Source organism: Haemaphysalis longicornis, unplaced genomic scaffold (genome assembly GCF_048455015.1).
Source record: "Haemaphysalis longicornis isolate Haplotype H1 unplaced genomic scaffold, Haemaphysalis longicornis Haplotype H1 scaffold_2, whole genome shotgun sequence".
Classification (NCBI taxonomy): domain Eukaryota; kingdom Metazoa; phylum Arthropoda; class Arachnida; order Ixodida; family Ixodidae; genus Haemaphysalis; species Haemaphysalis longicornis.
The window spans coordinates 292,934,304-292,953,630 of NW_027526295.1; the positions used below are offsets into that span (position 1 = coordinate 292,934,304).

A 19,327-nucleotide genomic window follows, 5' to 3' on the forward strand; every position below is an offset into this window, starting at 1 on the left:
ATAACTCATCCTACATTTTTTTTAAGTTTAAAAGTTACACACTGCACAAGTAAAGCTGCTATTACTGTTCTCCCCGGTACAGGCGCGCGCTTCTAGAAAATCTAGCAGCTCTGCACGGAATTTCTTTGATTTTCTCATCGTTCTTGAAAGAAGCAAGAAACTTAAACGCAGAGGTAATTCAGTGTCGGAGAAATAATGAAGACGTCCTACAAGTGATTGGTTGGTGCGGCGCAGCAGTAATATTAGGGCCACACAGAGGAGAAAACTGTTGAAGTTTTTAAGAATAAAGGAACCAGCGCAGGACAAACTCGGGGCGATACCATGGACACGGTCAGGCAGGCACGCTCCGCATTCATAAAAATAATATCTTCATGCAAGACACCCGTCAAAACTGAAAGGAAGCGCCAGTTCCAGCCGTTTCTTGCATCGTCTGCTGCTAGAAGCCGGCCATCGCGATGCCCCGGCACAGAGCTTCTTACAGGGAATTCCGTAGGAGGCGACGCGCGAGGCCACAATAAGCCTGCTCGCTGCAACAACAAATTCCCTAAATGTCCCTAACTTTTGTCCCCAACTGACAGTGGTTTCAGGAGCCAATCAAAACGTGGAATAATTTCCTCCTTTTAGCCGCATGCGGTGCCCGCGGAGGCCGCAGACGCGGCCGCGGAGACGCCAGCGCCATCTCTCGCCCCCGCCGCGGATCCTCCCGCGGCGAAGTGCGAGGAGGTGGCGCCGCTCGTCGGCACCCCAGCAAAGACAGAACTGAAACTAAAGCGTGGCAAACTGTTCGCATGGCGACGCAGTGAAACATCCCCCTCGCGAGGAGCACGATCAAATGCAGAGCATTTCCGGGGGCGCACGACGTTAAGTAGTTTGCGTTACGTTAATGTTGTTGCACTTGTGGCAACTGCTGACGAGAGAGCGCTCGTCCGCAGTAATTTGAATGAGTCAATGATATAAGGCGTGTTCGTAGCGTCCCATTCTGTGTCGCCTTTGTGGCGCAGTGGGTAGAGCACCATGTACAGGTCCGCGCAGAAGTAAACGGAGCACGGGAGCGGTGGCCGAACTGCATCGCTGCGCCGCGTATGGGCGCCGATGGGAACCATTGAGCGCCTGTCAAAGAGTGTGTTCGCACTGCCCCTGCCACCCTATCTGATATGTTTAATCCCCGTTCTGCTGGCGTGTCATGCTGGGCGAGACCATTTTCAAAATGCAGCGCTGGGCTACAGACGGGCGCTGGTTGCATTGCCGCTTGCAGGCATCAGCGGCGACCGAATTCGCTGTTCATGAGCTGGACGAAGCTGCGTGCGCCCGGAAACCTGCCTTGTTGCGCGTTGTAAAGGGCGGCATAAAATTGTAGGCCGCTGCGATTTGGCATAGCATGTCATTGCGATATAATTTATTGTTAGCCGGCAACTAAACTGCCCTGGACCATATAAAAAGCAAATTCACAGACATTTTTTTTTTGTTCGCAAAAGAAATCTCGCTTCCCAGGTTTCTTTTTAATTTTGAGTTTGTCCCAAGTTATTGCTGCCGGTCAGTCCAACGTCCATGCGGTGGAAATTCTTTATTAGAGAACTGCGTAAAGAATAGGTACAATCGTTGCCTACAATTACAACGGGCCTCATAGGGCGCATATTTTGTTGTCGCATTAGCCCTTTCGCTACCGTTCACCAGGACAGCCGTCATAAGATTTTGTACCAAATTAACCGCTGACGAGCATGGTCGTCGTTGGTCATGACGACTATACTCGCCATCGGTCATTTCGAGTCCCTGACGGCGCTTTTTTGCAAAACATTGAGGTCATGCGGTGAAGCCATCTTTCAATTTATAGCGGAGTGTAATTAAAATCTGCAACACTCAATTAAGTATAATAAGGTGCTCGTTAAAAATATCAACGTCGGTTTTAATGCGACAACAAAATATGCGCCCTATGGGGTCCGCTGTGATAGCAGGCAACGATTGTACGTATTCTTTACGGTGTTCTCTAATACAGAATATCCACCGCATGGACATTTTTTATTTCCATTTCTTCAGAACAGACCTGGACTAACCGGCAGCAGTAACTTGGGACAAACCCAAAATTAAAAAGACACCTGGGAAGCGAGATTTCTTTTTCGAACAACGAAAATGTCGGTGAATTTGCTTTCTATATAATCCAGAACTTAGTTGCCGGCTAACAACAAATTATATTGCAATGACATGCTATGCCAAATCGCAGCGGCCTACAATTTTATGCCGCCCTTTACAACGCGCAACAAGGCAGGTTTCCGGGCGCACGCAGCTTCGTCCAGCTCATGAACAGCGGATTCGGTCGCCGCTGATGCCTGCGAGCGGCAATGCAACCAGCGCCCCTCTGTAGCCCAGCGCTACCTTTTGAAAACGGTCTCACCGAGCATGACAAGCCAGCAGAGCGGCGGTTAAACATATCAGATAGGGCGCCGGGGGCAGTGCGAACACACTCTTTTACCGACGCTCAATGGTTCCCGTCGGCGCCCATACGCGGCGCAGCGATGCAGGTCGGCCACCGCTCCCGTGCTCCGTTTACTTCTGCGCGGACCTGTACATTGCGTTCCGCCCGCAGGGTCGAGGGATCGAAGCCAGGCGCCGGATAGTATTTTCTTTTACATAGTGTAGGGGGAGGGGTGCGGACAACGACGGTGCGGACTACGACGGGACAACGCGGGTGACATCGTGAGTTACTGAAATGCTCTGCATTTAAAACCATGTCGGCAAAATTTTCCCGTCGCCCTGTTTGTTTCCTGGTCGCTAGGTCAACAGAGGGAGCGATGGAACAGCGCACAACGACAGAACGACGAAGCAAGCTCCGAAAGGCGCCTGGATGAGACGGGTAAATGGCGCGGCCCCTCCCGTGCGGTTCCACCGAGAAGCGGCTTCAGCTCTGTCAAGTGACCCGCCAGGTTCAAGGACTCGAGACGCGTGGTTGGCCGCCTCTGCACGGAGAAAATCCGTCAGCGGCGGTGCTGGCGCCAGAGTTCTGTTCGCAGGATTTTCATTACCCGCTGCCGTTGCCAGGAGGAAGCGACCACTCCAAAAATCCGGCTGACATCATGCCTTGCAACATCTGGAAAGCATTCTTGCGGTGCGTGTTGTGAGAGCGATGGTGTGGGTTAAGGTAGACGGTTCACGCACTTAAACGCGGGGAACTCGAGAGTTATTGTGGAACGGCTCTATTCTGTGCTAGTTTGTGCATAACTGGTGTGGAAGCAGCTGAACCAAAACAGATGCACGAGAAATGCAATAAAAGAAGGCCAAACACGGCGGTACATTCTAGGCCCAACAAGGCCTACGCTATTATATGCGGACCAGTGAACACCCGCTCTGAGCGGCCCATTTGCGACAAGAACCAGCGCACCTGCAGGCACGCTGAATACGGCAAGAATGTGGTGTGCCCAATACGTTTGGCACGCGGGCCCGTTTGCGTCGGCCGAACAGACCGATGACAGGGCTCGTGGGGATCCGGACATGTCGGTGCACGGACATATCCATGCAGGACGTCTCGGCGCGGACATTTCGGTGCACAGAATGTCTCAGGCATTTTTTAAACAATTTAGCTTCCGTACGTTAATTTCGTCAGAAGATACGATTTTAATGTTCAAGAGTGGCGGAAACGAACAGTAAACCTAGGCAGAGAATCAGCGCGTCAAAGCCCATTTTAATAGCACATGTTAAAATTAACACTGTTAATTCACTTCTGTTCAACTTTTACAAAAATATTTCTCCTCCATGTGAACAGCCCCAATCCATTATTATAAGTGTTGCTGAAGCGGTTTGATTTCACTTGATGGTGCTGCTCCGAAGCCTGCTGCCCCGATCCCCGCACCGTCACGAAAAAACGAAAAAGAAACCAAGCTATCGTTTAAGCACGTGTAAATTCCCCTTTCATATTTTTTTTCTATCACTGTCATCATTCGGTACTTAAACATCAGCGATCGCACTTGCAGTGATGTCCCTACGGGGATGGCGCTCCTTGGCCCCAGGTACCAGCCTCCTCGGTATGGGGGCGCCATCTGTGTTCCTCCAATGTGTAGAGCTGGCGCCAAAAACTGAACGACGGCTGTTGCAGCTCTCACCCCACCAGACTATTAAGCTACTACTCGAAAAGGCTCTGGCAGCAAAGTGAGAAAACAACTGGAAGTATACTTGGCTTTGCGACGGCAAAATTTTAATGCGGAAAGCAGAAAAAACAAAAGTACTCCATGTGACATGCGCAGAAGACCTGAACAGAGTTGTTTAATCAGATACCATTTCCGAAATAGAGCAAGCTAGGCTTGCGTTTGATGATTTATCTATTCTACATTGCAACGTAAGAAGTATCCGTAAAAATTCTAAAAATTCTGATAATCTTCTGGCTTACCTGTCACAGTTTTCTTTCCAATATGACGTCATTGCCGTCACTGAAACATGGTGTAAGGGAGGGGAATCTGATTCAATACCAGGCTACAAAATGCTATTGCTGCCTAGGCTGCCTAGGTGCAGCCCTACACGCGGCGGTGGCGTAGCCTTTTTTATCAAAGCTGGGCTTGCTTTTTGCGCTTCTGAAGATAATAAACACAGCAGTGACGCAACTGAAGCCCTTTTCGTAAAGTTGCAGTGTGGCCTCATAATTGGCGTTATTTATCGCCCGCCGCATTCTAGAGTGCAAAAATTCGTTTCTGAAATGGAAACCATTTTGATGTCATATGCGACAACCAACAATCCCATCGTAGCCTGCGGTGATTTTAACATTCATCTTTTATCGGACGACTGTAGTGACTATGTCTTCCTTCTGCAGTCATTCAGTTTAAAAAAAAAAACATCATTAACTCCCCAACTCGAATTATCAGTCAATCCGCATCTCTTATCGATCATATGTTGTGCAATATGGATATAAAGTTGCGATCCGGTGTGTGCGATGTTGTTGTTGCTGATCATTGCCCGACATTTATGTTCTTACCACAGGCCTGTATGAGAGCGCCTTTTCGAAGTCACCCGAAGCGAACTTCTCGTATTGATTATGTGAGCGTTAGAAAACTACTTGAGCGCGATAACTTTGAAAACATGGATAGTGACAATGTAAACATTGAATTTGAAATTTTTTTTTCTTACATCACAAATGTAATAACCCAATCTACACGCGAATACGTCAAGCATAATTATGAATATCCCGTGTGCCCGTGGATAACTCGTGATGTACTTGCTGTTCTGAAGAGTAAGGATTCGTACTACAACAGATGGAAAAGAAACAAAACAAATGAGCATTACCGTAAGCAGTTCAAGTATTACAGAAACAAGTCAGTAGCAATGATTAGAAAATCGAAAAAAACTGTATTACGCAAAAATGGTTACACAAAACAAAGGTGACACGAAACAACTATGGAAGATAGCCAAAACGTAATTGGAATAGACCGACAAAATAATGTAACACCCAATAATATCTCCCCGCACGTTGCGAATAATTTTAATGATTGCTTCACTAATGTTGGTTCTGGCCTCACCCGGAAATATCCTTTGCAGTTATCACCTGCACCCAGAACTGTATATAATAACTTCTGTTTTTATAAAATTTCTATGGAAGTTGTAAGATCCAGTGTCAGTAAAATGGCAGTAAATAAAGCATCGGGTCTTGATGGCATCCAGATGCGGGTTATAAAAGAAAACATTGATATCATTGGTCCGTATTTATGTCACCTGTTCAACCATTCCCTTGAAAATAGTTGCAAAGTTGCAAAAGTTGTCCCCATATACAAAGATGGAGGTTCAAACGAACCAGGCAATTACAGGCCGATATCAGTACTGAGTGCGCTGAACACTCTCTTCGAAAACTAATTGCGCAACAGGTTAAAAAAATTCTTAAAGAAAATAATATAATAGCACCTAGTCAGCACGGTTTTGTAGAAAATAGATCTACTTCAACAGCAGTACTTACTTTATCAGAGGCTCTTAATTCCGCGATGCATCAAAATAACATAGCTGTCGTTGTTTTCCTGGATATTAAAAAGGCATTTGATACGGTTTATCATCCCATCTAGCTGCAGAAATGAGAAAGTTATGGCTTTACAGAGAGCTCCCTTAAATTCTTTCATAGCTATTTATCCTCCCGGAAGCAAAGAGTACTTATAAATGGGTTTTTGTCGGACGTTAAAGAGATAACTTGCGGTGTACCACAGGGCTCCGTTATTGGTCCCATATTGTTTTCACTTTATATAAACGATCTCCCAAAGGCTCTGCACTTCTCACAATTAAGAATGTAGGCAGATGATGCCGCTCTTGTTGTTTCTGGAACATCTCTTCAGGTAATTCAAACCAAAATAACCAGTGAGCTGAAAAACTTGTCTTCTTGGTTTTTTTGAAAACCGCCTAGCACTTAATGTAGACAAAACTAAGTGCGTCATTTTTCACTCTAGTTACAAGACCACTAACAAATCTTTTGCACTTAGTCTCGGTAGCTCGTTAATACAGCAAGTCTCGCATTTCAAATACCTAGGAGAGGAGTCGCGCTCTTGGCAACAGGCACGCGTGAACCCAGAAGTCGATATTGGAGTCTGGTAGCACCCGTGGTGTCTACTTCTTGCCTGTCATTTTTTGCGCTTCCAATTATGAATCCAGTCGGCATGGCTCCCCTTTCCCTGTCACTAAAACCCCGTGTTTCCCTACCCACGACCATCCATTAAGTCAAGTATGCGTGAGGGCGAAACGTCAAATTCTGTGGCGTCCACGAGTGCAGTACACTATAGGCGGCAGCTTCTGTGAAATGACAGGTGATGCCGGGTGTGACGGGTGAACATTTGCCAATGACAGGTGATGCTGGGTGTGACGGGTGAACATTTGCCAACTCCTCGCCCGCACGCCTTTAATGTATACGAATGTCACGTCAATTAGCAACAAGACGTTTAATATACAACGAAAATAACGCGCATGACTCCAGACATCACAGCGCTCCTCACTGCAGTAGCATAAGACGTTCGGGGCGCAAGAACTAAACTCTTCAGCTCACTTTCCACTTGATGCCCGTTGCTGGTTGCAGCTGTAGTCACTAGGGTCCCGTAGTCGATGACCACTTGAGAGGCTTGCCGGACACGCTGCCAGAGACCAGTGCGCGTAGCCCCGGGTGCCGTGGGGACCTTGTTTCGGGTGCGCAGCCCGAGCGTTCAAGCCAGCTAGCCCCGCTGGTAGTCGTCTCTGAAGCCGCCAAGGGTGTGTTCTTGCGCTCAGGAGGCCGGCTGGGCGCCTAGCTTTCCAGGTTCGGTGCCTAGAGCTTCCGTGCAGGCGTCGCCATTCCTCGCTCTCCTCTGTCCACGCGCCTCTCTTCTTCTTTTCCTTCTTCCAGTCCCCTCCTTGAGGGGGTTGCCCATCACATTCTCCATGTCTCCTTTTTCCTCCTCTTCTTCTGCTAGGCTTCTTCGGGAAGTTGGTCTCTTGGGGGGATTGCTCATGACATTACCTCCCCCCTTTAAGCGTTTTTTCCCAAAAAACGGCACACTCGCTGCATGGGAAATGCCCACTCAATGGATCCTGACGAAGCACTGCCTCTTCTCAGCACAAGGGGAGTCCAGTCTTCTCTCAAAGATGCTGTCTTGCAGCCCCAGAAAGTCCAAATACACTTTACTCTAACATACAGAGTTCACCTACACAGTTCACCACACAATTTAAAGACACAGTTCAATGTCCGTTGATAATAAACACAGCGCGAGTTCAATGTCCGTTTATAATAACCACACAAAGTCCAGGCTACATTTAACCCGTCCGATACCCTAACCGCTAAATGGTGAGTACACCTTTGCTTAGGCAGCTAATCTACTCATAAAGTCCGCGCCTACCTTCTCTCTTCCCAGTCACATGGTCCAAGTAAATTCTAGTAAGCAGGGCAAATCTCGCCGTAGCTCTTCTTGAATACACGACAACTTCGTGCACTGTATTGTCCACTCGTATGAGGCTTGCTGTACTCCGACAGCCGCTCGGTGACCACGTCTCCTCGTTGCGCGTGCCTTGGGCTAACACGGCCTTTGGAGACAATTTGCTGGCAAACGTTGCAGGACTTGACATATTTCTTTGCATCACTTTGCATGCCTGGCCAAAAGAAATCTTCAGCAGTTCTCCTGATGGTTTCACGCACCCCTCGATGGCCCGCCACGATGTTTTTGTGCGCTAAAGCCAAGAGCTCCTGCCGCATCGCTTGCGGTGCGACATACTCGTCCTGAGGGGAATAGGCATCTTCGGTAAAGAAGCCCGTCGAGTATTTGGAATTCGTACACGGTACGGATTCGTCGCCATCCCGCTCCGACGTGTCGATAACAAACTTTTAGGGGCGTATCTTGCTCCTGTTGCTTTCCTAACTCACTCGGGGTCACTTGTAACCGTCCGATGGCTGTGACTTTAAGTGTGGGTATCTTCTGTTCTACCCTTGTCGATCGTTTAACGGCTGCTGTTTTTGCTTCAATGTTCTCTTTGTGCGGTGAACTTCCATTTTTCTGTTGCCGTACTTCTGTACCGATCTCGGAACTGCTTGGTGTTAGAACTTGCGTCATATCTGACCATCGGGGATCCGGACTATCAACGCTTCGGACACCCGGAGCATTTCCCAATATTAGGTCGTATAAGGGGTTGTCCAGGCACTTGGCACTAATCTTTACAGAATAATAAGGCATAGAAATTTCTATAATTGCTTCTGGCAAACACTTCACACTGCGGTCAACTAACATGATCGAGGAAAAGTCCCCCGTCAGGTCTTCATCGGGCACCAAGCTTCTTCTCACCAATACAGCATTGGCTCCACTGTCCCGAAGCACCGCAATCTTCCGACCTCGAAGTTTTCCCTCTACGACCGGCATTCTGTCGAATGGGTTAATGGCTGAGCTTGCTATTGCGACCGGTGCTTCCTCTTCCTTTGTCTTTTTGTCCTCCCGTTGTGGCGCTGCTGTTCTTTCCTCAGGACAAACGATGCTAGCCACTCTGTCTTGCTGCCTAAATCTACAGTCCTCCGTTTTGTGTCCCCTCTTGCGACAGACTTGACAAGTTAGGGTAATGTTGCCACCACTTGTATTACTGCGGCAGTCTGCTGCTACATGTCCCACGCGGTTGCATAGGTAACATTTCCTAGGTGCGTGCTGGCCGGCGCGAAGATTTCTCGGTCCTGACGAGTTTGCACTTGGGTTGGGCTGCGGGTCCATCTCGTCTCTGGTACCACCCAGGTTTTTTATGCCCTGCGCCTCCAGGAACCCGTCAGTCGACTCGGCCAGGTCGTCGAGAGCATGCAGTCGCTTTTCTTTTAGAAACACGACTAACTTGGGCTTGCAACAATTTAAAAATTGCTCGGCGACAACACGATTTCTGATCGCTGCATAAGTTTTCTCAGTTCCTGAAAGCTCCATCCACCTGTCAAAATAGTTGCTGAGTCGGGCAGCAAACTGTCGACCAGTTTCGCGATCCTCTGGCTTAGAGCGTCTACACTTTTCTCGAAAACCTTCAGCAGTCAAGCGAAATCGTTGTAGTAGTGCAATCTTCACCTTGTCATAGTCATGAGAGTCGGAAGCTGGCATTCGACCGTAGACGCTTAATGCTTCCCCTGCCAAGCATAAACTCAAGGCCGTAGCCCAGCCCTGCCTGGTGGCTATTCTCTCAAACCGCTGCAGGTAGGCATCCAAGTCGTCTCGCTTCTCATCGAAAGGTGCCATCAACTTTTTGGGACAGATCTTTGGGGCTCCAGGTGATACGGAACCTGATTCTTCTCCAGTCTGCACTACTGCCCCCTGCGAAGCATATTCAGCGAGCTGCAGTTTAAGTTCTAGTATTTTCTGTTCCCTCTCTGCTCTTTCCTGCTCTCGTTCGGCTCTCTTCTGCTCCTCCTGGGCTGCTCTTTCGTACATTGCCAACGCCTCCTCCTTCGTCAACCCTAGCGCCTCGGTAAGGGCTACCAGTTTTTCTGGGTCCATGATACACCCGGCTTAATCGATAGTGACAACGTGAAATGATGGATCCTGGCAGGCTCGCCAAAATTGCCACGTCAATTAGCTGGGCAACGCAGAAAAAACAAGACGTTTAATATACAACGAAAATAACGCGCATGACTCCAGACATCACAGCGCTCCTCACTGCAGTAGCATAAGACGTTCGGGGCGCCAGAACTAAACTCTTCAGCTCACTTTCCACTTGATGCCCGTTGCTGGTTGCAGCTGTAGTCACTAGGGTCCCGTAGTCGATGACCACTTGAGAGGCTTGCCGGACACGCTGCCAGAGACCAGTGCGCGTAGCCCCGGGTGCCGTGGGGACCTTGTTTCGGGTGCGCAGCTCGAGCGTTCAAGCCAGCTAGCCCCGCTGGTAGTCGTCTCTGAAGCCGCCAAGGGTGTGTTCTTGCGCTCAGGAGGCCGGCTGGGCGCCTAGCTTTCCAGGTTCGGTGCCTAGAGCTTCCGTGCAGGCGTCGCCATTCCTCGCTCTCCTCTGTCCACGCGCCTCTCTTCTTCTTTTCCTTCTTCCAGTCCCCTCCTTGAGGGGGTTGCCCATCACATTCTCCATGTCTCCTTTTTCCTCCTCTTCTTCTGCTAGGCTTCTTCGGGAAGTTGGTCTCTTGGGGGGATTGCTCATGACAACGAACAGGCGACAACCGACCTCTGACGGATTTTTGGCATGGAAATAAATTTCTGGATGCCAGAAGAGCCTGGTCGCCAGGGCGCGTGGGGCAGGTAAAGCACGAGGATTCCTGAACTAAGAGTCATCCCTCCCACCGGCGAGCGCCATAACTCACAATAAAAGTTTTCGTTATCATCAAAAGCAACCACGATGGCGCACTTACACACGGCGGTTGGCGTAACCTTTTTTGGCTTAAATTATGAGCGAATCCTCGTGGGTACTTGTTGAAAAGTTTAGCTCTCATTTTTTTCGCTTGGCAACACTGAAATGACCGCGGACATGGCCGAAGCGCCACGGACATGGCATGGCTTGTGCCACTGCGGCCGAACGCCGAAGAAAAACAATAACACCGGCGTCTGCGTCGTCTGCTCCGTTTCAACCCGATTTTCAGCGGTGGTGTCAACAGAGTTGTTGTTCATCGCACTCACATTGGAGTCGATGCATTACTTTGCATTCGGCGGGCTAGAGCTTGGAACGTCCAACAAACATCATGCGCTTAGCACGGACAAGTTCCGCCATCCCGCGTAGCCCGACGTAACCAGTGACGGCGCACTCACATGTATTTTACATTACATTGGCCATGCTTTAGAGTGTAGTTTTTGCTTGACCCACAAGAACGAGTCAGTTGGAATGGAGGCAGCCCACTGCAATGTCGCGAGAATAGCTTTCTTGAATAGCATACCTCATCTATTTCTTTCCGCATAGAAGGAGGTTAAATGTTGGGCGACACGGAACGCTGGGTATGTAGACGCTGACTGCAGCGGGCCAGTTGGTGCGCAATGCCCAGTTTGTACGACGTCAAAACGCGCGCCACAGAGGCAGGACGAGAAAGACGCCAACTGAATGCATACCGCGAAGAGAAGTCAAATGAACGCATCTAATGAAAACCACGTGAAAGAATTTTATTACAAGTAAAGCAACTGAAACGAGGTGATTAATCACGTGTCTTACATTACATTCGTTGGTATCAGTTATAATTCCAGATGGTTGCCGATAACGTCTAACGAGAGCTGCAGCATGGTTCGACTTCTCGACGTATGTGCCATCAAGGGGAAAATGGCAGCATGTCCACTCCGTGGATGGTGGCGAAGGTGCGGAGTACGGGGACTCGAAATGACATCCAAGTTGCGCCCCGAGTGACATCCGATTTGCGCCCCGACCGTCATTCGATTTGAGCCGTGAGTTGCACCTTGAGTATTCCCTAAATGAAACTGCAACTTACGGCTCAAATCGAATTTCCCTTGATTTTCACTTGATGCTGGTGTGCGCACTCATGGACGCGGACGGACATTGGGAGGTCCTAAGGTACTTCGCACCGTTACAGGCGAGGGAGTACGCCGTTTGACTCTCGGATACTAACTCATGGTCGTAGCCCAATTGGTAAAACGACTGACATTAACTCTGTCTGGTCTACCAGGCACAGGCTCGAATCCTGCCGGTGCCTGTGTGATTTTTTTACGATTGTAAAGACTATGGGCACGCACGCAGACGGACATTGTGTGGTCCTAAGGTACTCCGCAGCTAAAATATCCGTTCCTGATGGGTCGAAGGGGTCGTTTTTAGAGTGAATGAGTGAGTCAATAAACTTCATTTAGACGAGATTCAGGCGCTGATAATTGGACGCCCGGCCGGTGGGGGACGGGAAGCCCTGGTCCGCGCTAGCTGCTCTGGCCCTCTCGACCAGGCTACTCTGGACTGAGGTCGGTGCTGGGCCGCCCACTGCTCGCAGGTTGGGTGAGGACTGGGGGAAAGTGATGTATTTTTCTGACACTCCTATACCATGTAGTACAGGGCGCCAGGTTCGGGACAGAAATTGCAGGTAGCGCAGTAGAGGGCGGGGTACATGGCATGAAGGAGAATGGCGTGAAGTATTTGCTGTCGATGGGCACTTATCTTTGGCATTGGGGCCTTTTCCGGCTAGTGTACGTTCCGGCAGTTCACCTCCTTTCCTATCAGAGAGGGAACTCCATCCAGAAAATCCCTCGGGGGACGTAACCGTAAGGGGAGCATTCATTTTTCGGGAATGCGCCCTGCTTGGTCGCCTAACAGCGCGCCAATATTGCTACGCCGACTACAGTGTTGCCAGACTGCACGCGCATCGGGGCCCTGCAGATGAAACAGGCAGGTAGGACGGGCGAAGTTCATTGAGCCTACATAGAGTCACGCTTGTGCAATGCCAGTCTTATTCATGGACCGCAAAGGGGCGAATAATGGGCTCATCTCGAAAATAAATCAAAAACGAAGAAAGAACACGGAAGGAAGGGAAAACGCCACCCACCCTCATAAGACTGAGGTCAGCGCCATGGCCATAACAACCTGCATCCGCATGCTCACGATCGGCTAATTGAATAAAAAAAGGCCACTTTGCGCTAGCTAATGGATGGTAGGCGCAGATAACTCGGACCAACGGAATCTCGACCAGTGCTTGTTGACATTGTGAGGTCGTGCCTATGCGAGCGGGAGAGGTCGCAGGCCTCCGCTCTCCGGATGGAAAAGTGCTTCGGCTGCAGATCCGGTGCTCGGCTGGGAAGATGCATCGTCACGTCGTCCATTCCGACTCGGGTCAGCGAATTCTCTCCAGACAGTCCCTTCATCCCCTCTCCTAGGCGCCTCAAGGCCGTATGCACTGCCGCTTCGTTTTATTCTCACCACCGACTCCATTCCTACCGTTCTCCTGCAGCGGCAGCAGCAGCGGTAGCTGAGTGTCGGCATTAGGGAGACCCGCTCCCTTTCCGAACTGTGGAGCCACCGCCTCCGTACTTCCCTCCTTTTGCCCCCTTCGGATCGCTCTGGCCAGATTTGATTTGGGCGGTTTTTCTTTAAGCGCAATGAACAAATGGTTTCGCGAAACATGACGGCCCCAATGAGCGCTACGCCGGAGCCGGGAAGCGAAGAAAATGAGCCTTGCGGGGTTCGTCGTGCTATCGCTCGCTGGTTGGGAGAAGAGCGCAGCGGGAAACACGGAGCACGAGTCATCGGCTGCAGGCATGCGCTCAGGAGGGGAAAAAGGCCGCGGCAAAAAAAAGGGTACCGCGCGCATCGCCGGAGGAAGAAGCCTTGAAAACGAAGGAGCACTCGCGGAGGCAATTTATGGCCTGTTCGCCGAAGCGATCTTCCCAGTGGCCGCCCTCCCTCCGGCCACCTTGAGAGCGTTTTTTAATGAACCCTTCTCAAATTGAGATTAGGGAAGGCGGGGAGCGATGTTACGTGGCCAGCCATGGGCCCCGCCAGCGCATCAGGCAGCCAAATGGGATCGGCGAGAAATCGAGGGCCGCAGAATGTGGCCGCTTCGCCCGCTCTTCTTTACGGGCCGAGGCAGTCGGCAAAGGGACAGAGAGGAGCGCAAAGCAAAAATTCGCACTGAAAGGAGGGAACCAAGAGGAAAAAAAGGCTTCTCACGCGGCACATGAAATGTGAAGCGGGATGTGCAGTCGGGGGGCAGAACAGAGGCCGCCATCCACCCGGAAATAGTTCTGTAAGAGAATTGTTTCCGGGTGACGGGTTTGACGGGTATGGCGACTTTTCTGTCCCGGGGCTTTCCTTCTGTACGTCGACTTGTTTATAACGACGTTCGGGGCGAACGTAGGCGCGGAGAAAAAGTAGACAGGCCGACGGGAGGATTCTTGTCTATCGCCCCTTCTCCGTCCCTTCGACGAGCGCGCAGCCAGTCGTCCATGGCCGCTGTTTGCAGGTTTACTCTTGATGGCGCGCCATTCGACGGAGCCCCCGATGTGACGGGCCAAGGTGTAGTGCAGTGTGAGGCGCCGTTTATTCTCCTTTCACGTTCCTAGCGCTGCTGTACTTTTCTCCCGGCTACGATTTCAACGCAATGCCTGCCTGCGCAAAGTGTTGCCTCCGGCTCGATAAGTGCCTGCGATTGGATATGTTTCCCGACGAGAAAACAAAAACACAAAAAGAAAAGGGAGGCGAATTGAAGATAACAATTTACTGTGGACCATACACCGTAGCAAAGGACAAGAGAAAACAATGAAAGTGGCATAACAACTGCCACTGATAGCGTTCGAGCCAAGTGCTTCGTCGCGCGTACTAGGACGCGCGTAGCTTCTTCCTCATGGCGTTTTATAAAGCGCCACAAAGAGAAAATGCAAATTTGGCCTTTCATGCACACTATTATCCTCGGTGCATTAAAAAGGCCGCTGTGTTACGACAGCGAGGACTCTCATTTATGGCGAACTTCGAGCAGATTATTTAAACGCTAAAGAGAACAAAGCAGCAGTGGCCACTCCCCGTCAACTTTCTCACGAAGTCTCTATGACATCGTAGAACAGAACCTTCTTTGGGCGTTCGGCGGCGGCCGACCGAACCTACCGCCGAGAAATGTCACGGGGCGATTTCAATGGGTCATCTGCTTCGTATTGATCGCATAGCGTGTGTAAGGTCCACTTATGAGTTAGCGGCCAGGTGCCCGGGCTGCGCGTGAGAACGCGCCGCTCTGTCTGGCGACGTAGCACTGCCGACACTGCGCTGCAGCCACCGCTAATTCGTCGCGGCGTGCGCGGGAGACGGATTGTCTGGCCCTTCGCATTCCTCAAGGATAATCCCCCATTGAGAGGGCAGACGGCGGCGCCGGATTCCAGGAACGCCTGCCGGACCCGCTGGGATTACCGGCGTCTCCATTGTTGTCGCGCCCTGGTCAGCATGACGCACTGTCGCCGTCTTTCGTTTTCGCCCCGCGGGGTCGCTCGAACTTGCCCGTCTACGAGCGTGCCGTTGACCCGAAGGTGGCGGCGCCTCAATGAATATTCCGTGGCGTGCTGAGTGACAGCTGTCTACATGTATTTGGGCACGCCCATACGCGTGTACGAACGCTACGGGGGCGTTCCCGAGAGAGTGTGATCTCGAGGTTATATAAGACCCAACTTGGCCGTTGGAAATCGTTCTCGTCTGAGCGCTGAGCTGGCAGTTCCCGGCGAGACAAGGAGTCTCGACCGTTAACGCTAGGTTGGGATTTAGGAGCCCCCTAGTCGAAGTTAAGATCGCGTCGGAGGTTCAGGGTGCAGCGCCGCACCGGGCAACTAGACGGATCTTGCGGCGAGACAGAGTCTCGGCCGTCGTTTCTCGAGCGGTTTACGTACGCTCCGAGAATAGGAAGAGTTAGACGAAGTTGAGGAGCTCGAGTGATTTGTGCGCACTCGGAGCTAGCTTCTAGCTGAAGTTTGAAGTTTTTCTTTTCATTTCTCATGTACCCAGTTTTCATACTGTAAATAGCTGTACATAAACTCCCGTTTTACTTAATCGACTTCAACGCCTCGAGTTCGTCAATTAGACCGCCATCTCCAAGAACTCCAACACCATCACCCAGCCAGCCTCCTGCCAAATCAACCGGAGCCCGGGCGATTGGGTTCCTGATCGACACCGGACTTCGGGGAAACAATCTTCACTGGCGCAGCCGACAGGATTTGGCAGAAGAGAACACCAGGCCACAGCCAAGGGCAGCAAGCGGACGCAAGCCCATCTTCATCGGCACCAGCCGAGCCCCGCGCGGAGTGTTGCGGCAGAGCCAAGCCAGCGCACGGGGCCAACGACGCGGCAGCCGACCACCGGAGGTGCGGGTGAGTGGGATTTCTTGCGCTTCGTTGTGGCGGTGTAGGCTGAGTCTTGGGTTGCATGGTAGTCACGCGGAGCATGCTGGCGAACATGGCGGCAGGAGGGGTGGTCCAAGCGGAGTCCGAAACAATGATTATTAGGCGAATGGAGTTGGAGTTTCAAGAGCGAGAGGAGAAAAGAGCGCGTGAATTCGAAGAACGCGAGAGAAAAGCAGCGCGAGAATTTAAAGAGCGCATGCAAAAGCTGAAGCTCGAATCTGAAGAGCGGTTGCGAAGGTATGAGTTGGAGCTGGAGCGGAGAAGGCAGACGCCCGTGCGCTCGGACACCCGCGAGCAGAAACAATGGGGCACAGACCCAGCTAGTTGTATAGCAACAGCGAAGTTGAACTGTTCCGGCCAGTGTTTGGAGGTTGTACATTGCGATGACAAAGCAAGCAGCCGTGACTCCCTACACGAGCCTAGCATTTCCGCCGATGTCGAAAGCGCGGAGATGGACATTGGGATGAGGAGCGACGAGGTAGGCGCGGCCGGTGATACCGTAGAGCGGTGTAATGAAGTGATGCTCGAACAGGACGAGCAGCCTCGCAGGCAAAGTTTGAGAATAGAGCTGCAGCGCATGAGACAGAACCCTTCGAACAGGCCCAGTTACGCGCTGACAGCAAAGTTGAATGGGGGCAGCCTGTTTTTCAATTCGAAGCCGCGCGAGGACGAGATAAGCGGCCGTGGCTGCGCACGGGAAGCGAGCGGCTCAGCCGTGAACAGCTGCATGGAAAGGGAGGCGAGCACGCGGAGTGTTCAAGCGAGCTCGTCCGGTATAGGAGCAGAGTCAAGGGGTAGCCCCGTTGTCGCGGGTGTAGAGCCGCCAGCTGCTTTTGCACCGGATGCTGCGCTAATGCATGCTGAACTTGCTGGCACGGGCAGTACCCAAATTCTAATCGGTGGACCGGAGGAGGCTGGAGTCGCGCAGGAAAGTCTTGGGGCCCGCCGCGCTCCCAATTACGCTCGAAAGTTGCACGAGAAAGCGAACTCCGTGTCGGGCGTTCAGGAGCCCGCCCAGAAGAGAAAGGAGATAGAAGACGAGAAAGCATGTGACGAGACGGAGCGAAAAAGAGACGGAGTTAACGATACGGAGGTGTCGCGTGAGTTTGGTAGTCTTGATAGTGAGAGTGTAACCGAGGAGGTTGATGGAGAACACCAAAACGCATGCGGGGAGACTGCGAAAGCAAGAATGAGAGCTCCCGAGGAGGTTGTGAAGGAGAGGGAAAAACCGTGTGAGGAGGCAGCTACAGTTGAAAGCGAGGAACGAGACGCAATCGGCGATCTCGCGAAACCGGTGGCTGAGATAGAGCTTCGTAGCTTTAGTGTTGGTTGCGGCCATTACCGAGATTCAGTCGGGAGCCGCGCTGGATGGGTTGACGCACTAAGTTCTGCGACCTGGCAGTGTGTCACAGGCCCTAGTTCTGAGTTGGGCCAGGATGAGTGCGTGCTGAAACAGCCGAAAAACGGTCTTTGTCAGGCCGCTGCTCAGAATGCACCTAGCGTGCACGAGCGGTTCTTGGTAGTGACAGGCGCTTGTGAGGTTGTGGTTGTGGGGCAGTCAGCGCGCAAGGGAAAGAATGATCCCGAGAAGGTCGTCGCGTTCGCGGGCCGCCATTACGCTCCAGCATCAACCCTGCGCTCACACGGCCAGCGCGCAGCGTTGCCTTACGTTGGGGCATTGGAGAGGCATGGCCACTTGGCCTATGGGACAGGAAGAGAAGCCGCATTTTGTGATACCACTCCGTCTTCCCCGAAGTTGTGTTCGCCTCATGGGGCTAAATTGTCGAGACTTGCGTTGACATTGCAACGCTACGCGGTCTGGATCATCTGCAGAGGGGGCGGGAAGTACGCGAATGCACTCCCCTGCTTTCAGATTGTTGCTTGGGGAGGCTAGTATTGAATTGCCTCCGAGCCTTAACACCGCCACGACGGACGTGAACGTTCCCGTTCACCCGTCCTTTTTCGTTGGTGGTGTGTGTGTGTGTGTGTGCCGCGGTTGTGCGCGACGAGATGCCTTGAGTGCTCGATCCGTGCACCGAATTGATCGATCCGCGCACCGAACTGAACTTTCTGTGCACCGCAAGTGAGCGAAAGCACAGCTGGACATTCTTGAAGGAACGTTATCATGCTACGCCGTCACGGAGAACATTTGCGCGCGTGCGCATAGTGGCAATGCAAACTTTATTAACGTTTTATTTTTGTTGACTGCAAAGTTGCCCGCGTTCTTTACCAGTTCTTATTCCTTTTGTTCTTGTTGTCGAGTGCCGGAATGATTGTGCGCGTTTGCGGTTATAGCGCGCATCAGTGTTATAGCTTGAGTTGTCCCGTTGTTGGTGGCGTTTACGCGCTCCGGAGACACGACCCAATTTCTTTTTACCCGCACTTAGTGTTTTTAGCAATTTTTTTGTGTTTTTCCGGGTTGCTAGAGTATTCCGTCCCTGTTGACGGCTAGTGAATAGGTTGTGTTTGTAGTTTAGGTGAAAGCTAGGATCATCTGAACTGCAGAAATAGAAGGGGGCTCATTTGTGGTTATACCTAGCTCCTTCCACGTGTTTTTTGTTTGTTTGTTTGTTTGTTTATCCCGCTGTTATTGCGGAAGGAGAGTTGAAACGAGTGGCCCTTTTAAATTCTTTTCGGATTGACTGAACCAAGAGGCCCAGTAACCCTCTTAAAGGGGGGAGTTGTAAGGTCCACTTATGAGTTAGCGGCCAGGTGCCCGGGCTGCGCGTGAGAACGCGCCGCTCTGTCTGGCGACGTAGCACTGCCGACACTGCGCTGCAGCCACCGCTAATTCGTCGCGGCGTGCGCGGGAGACGGATTGTCTGGCCCTTCGCATTCCTCAAGGATAATCCCCCATTGAGAGGGCAGACGGCGGCGCCGGATTCCAGGAACGCCTGCCGGACCCGCTGGGATTACCGGCGTCTCCATTGTTGTCGCGCCCTGGTCAGCATGACGCACTGTCGCCGTCTTTCGTTTTCGCCCCGCGGGGTCGCTCGAACTTGCCCGTCTACGAGCGTGCCGTTGACCCGAAGGTGGCGGCGCCTCAATGAATATTCCGTGGCGTGCTGAGTGACAGCTGTCTACATGTATTTGGGCAC

The 19,327-nt window shown here is 51.5% G+C and overlaps 1 protein-coding gene across 2 annotated transcripts in view; it reads left to right on the forward strand.

The window, feature by feature from the left end:
- LOC144170858 (neural cell adhesion molecule 1-like) overlaps positions 1-19,327 on the forward strand; it is an 871,116-nt gene that overhangs the window by 294,672 nt on the left and 557,117 nt on the right. The gene's annotated exons all lie outside the window — the stretch shown is intronic.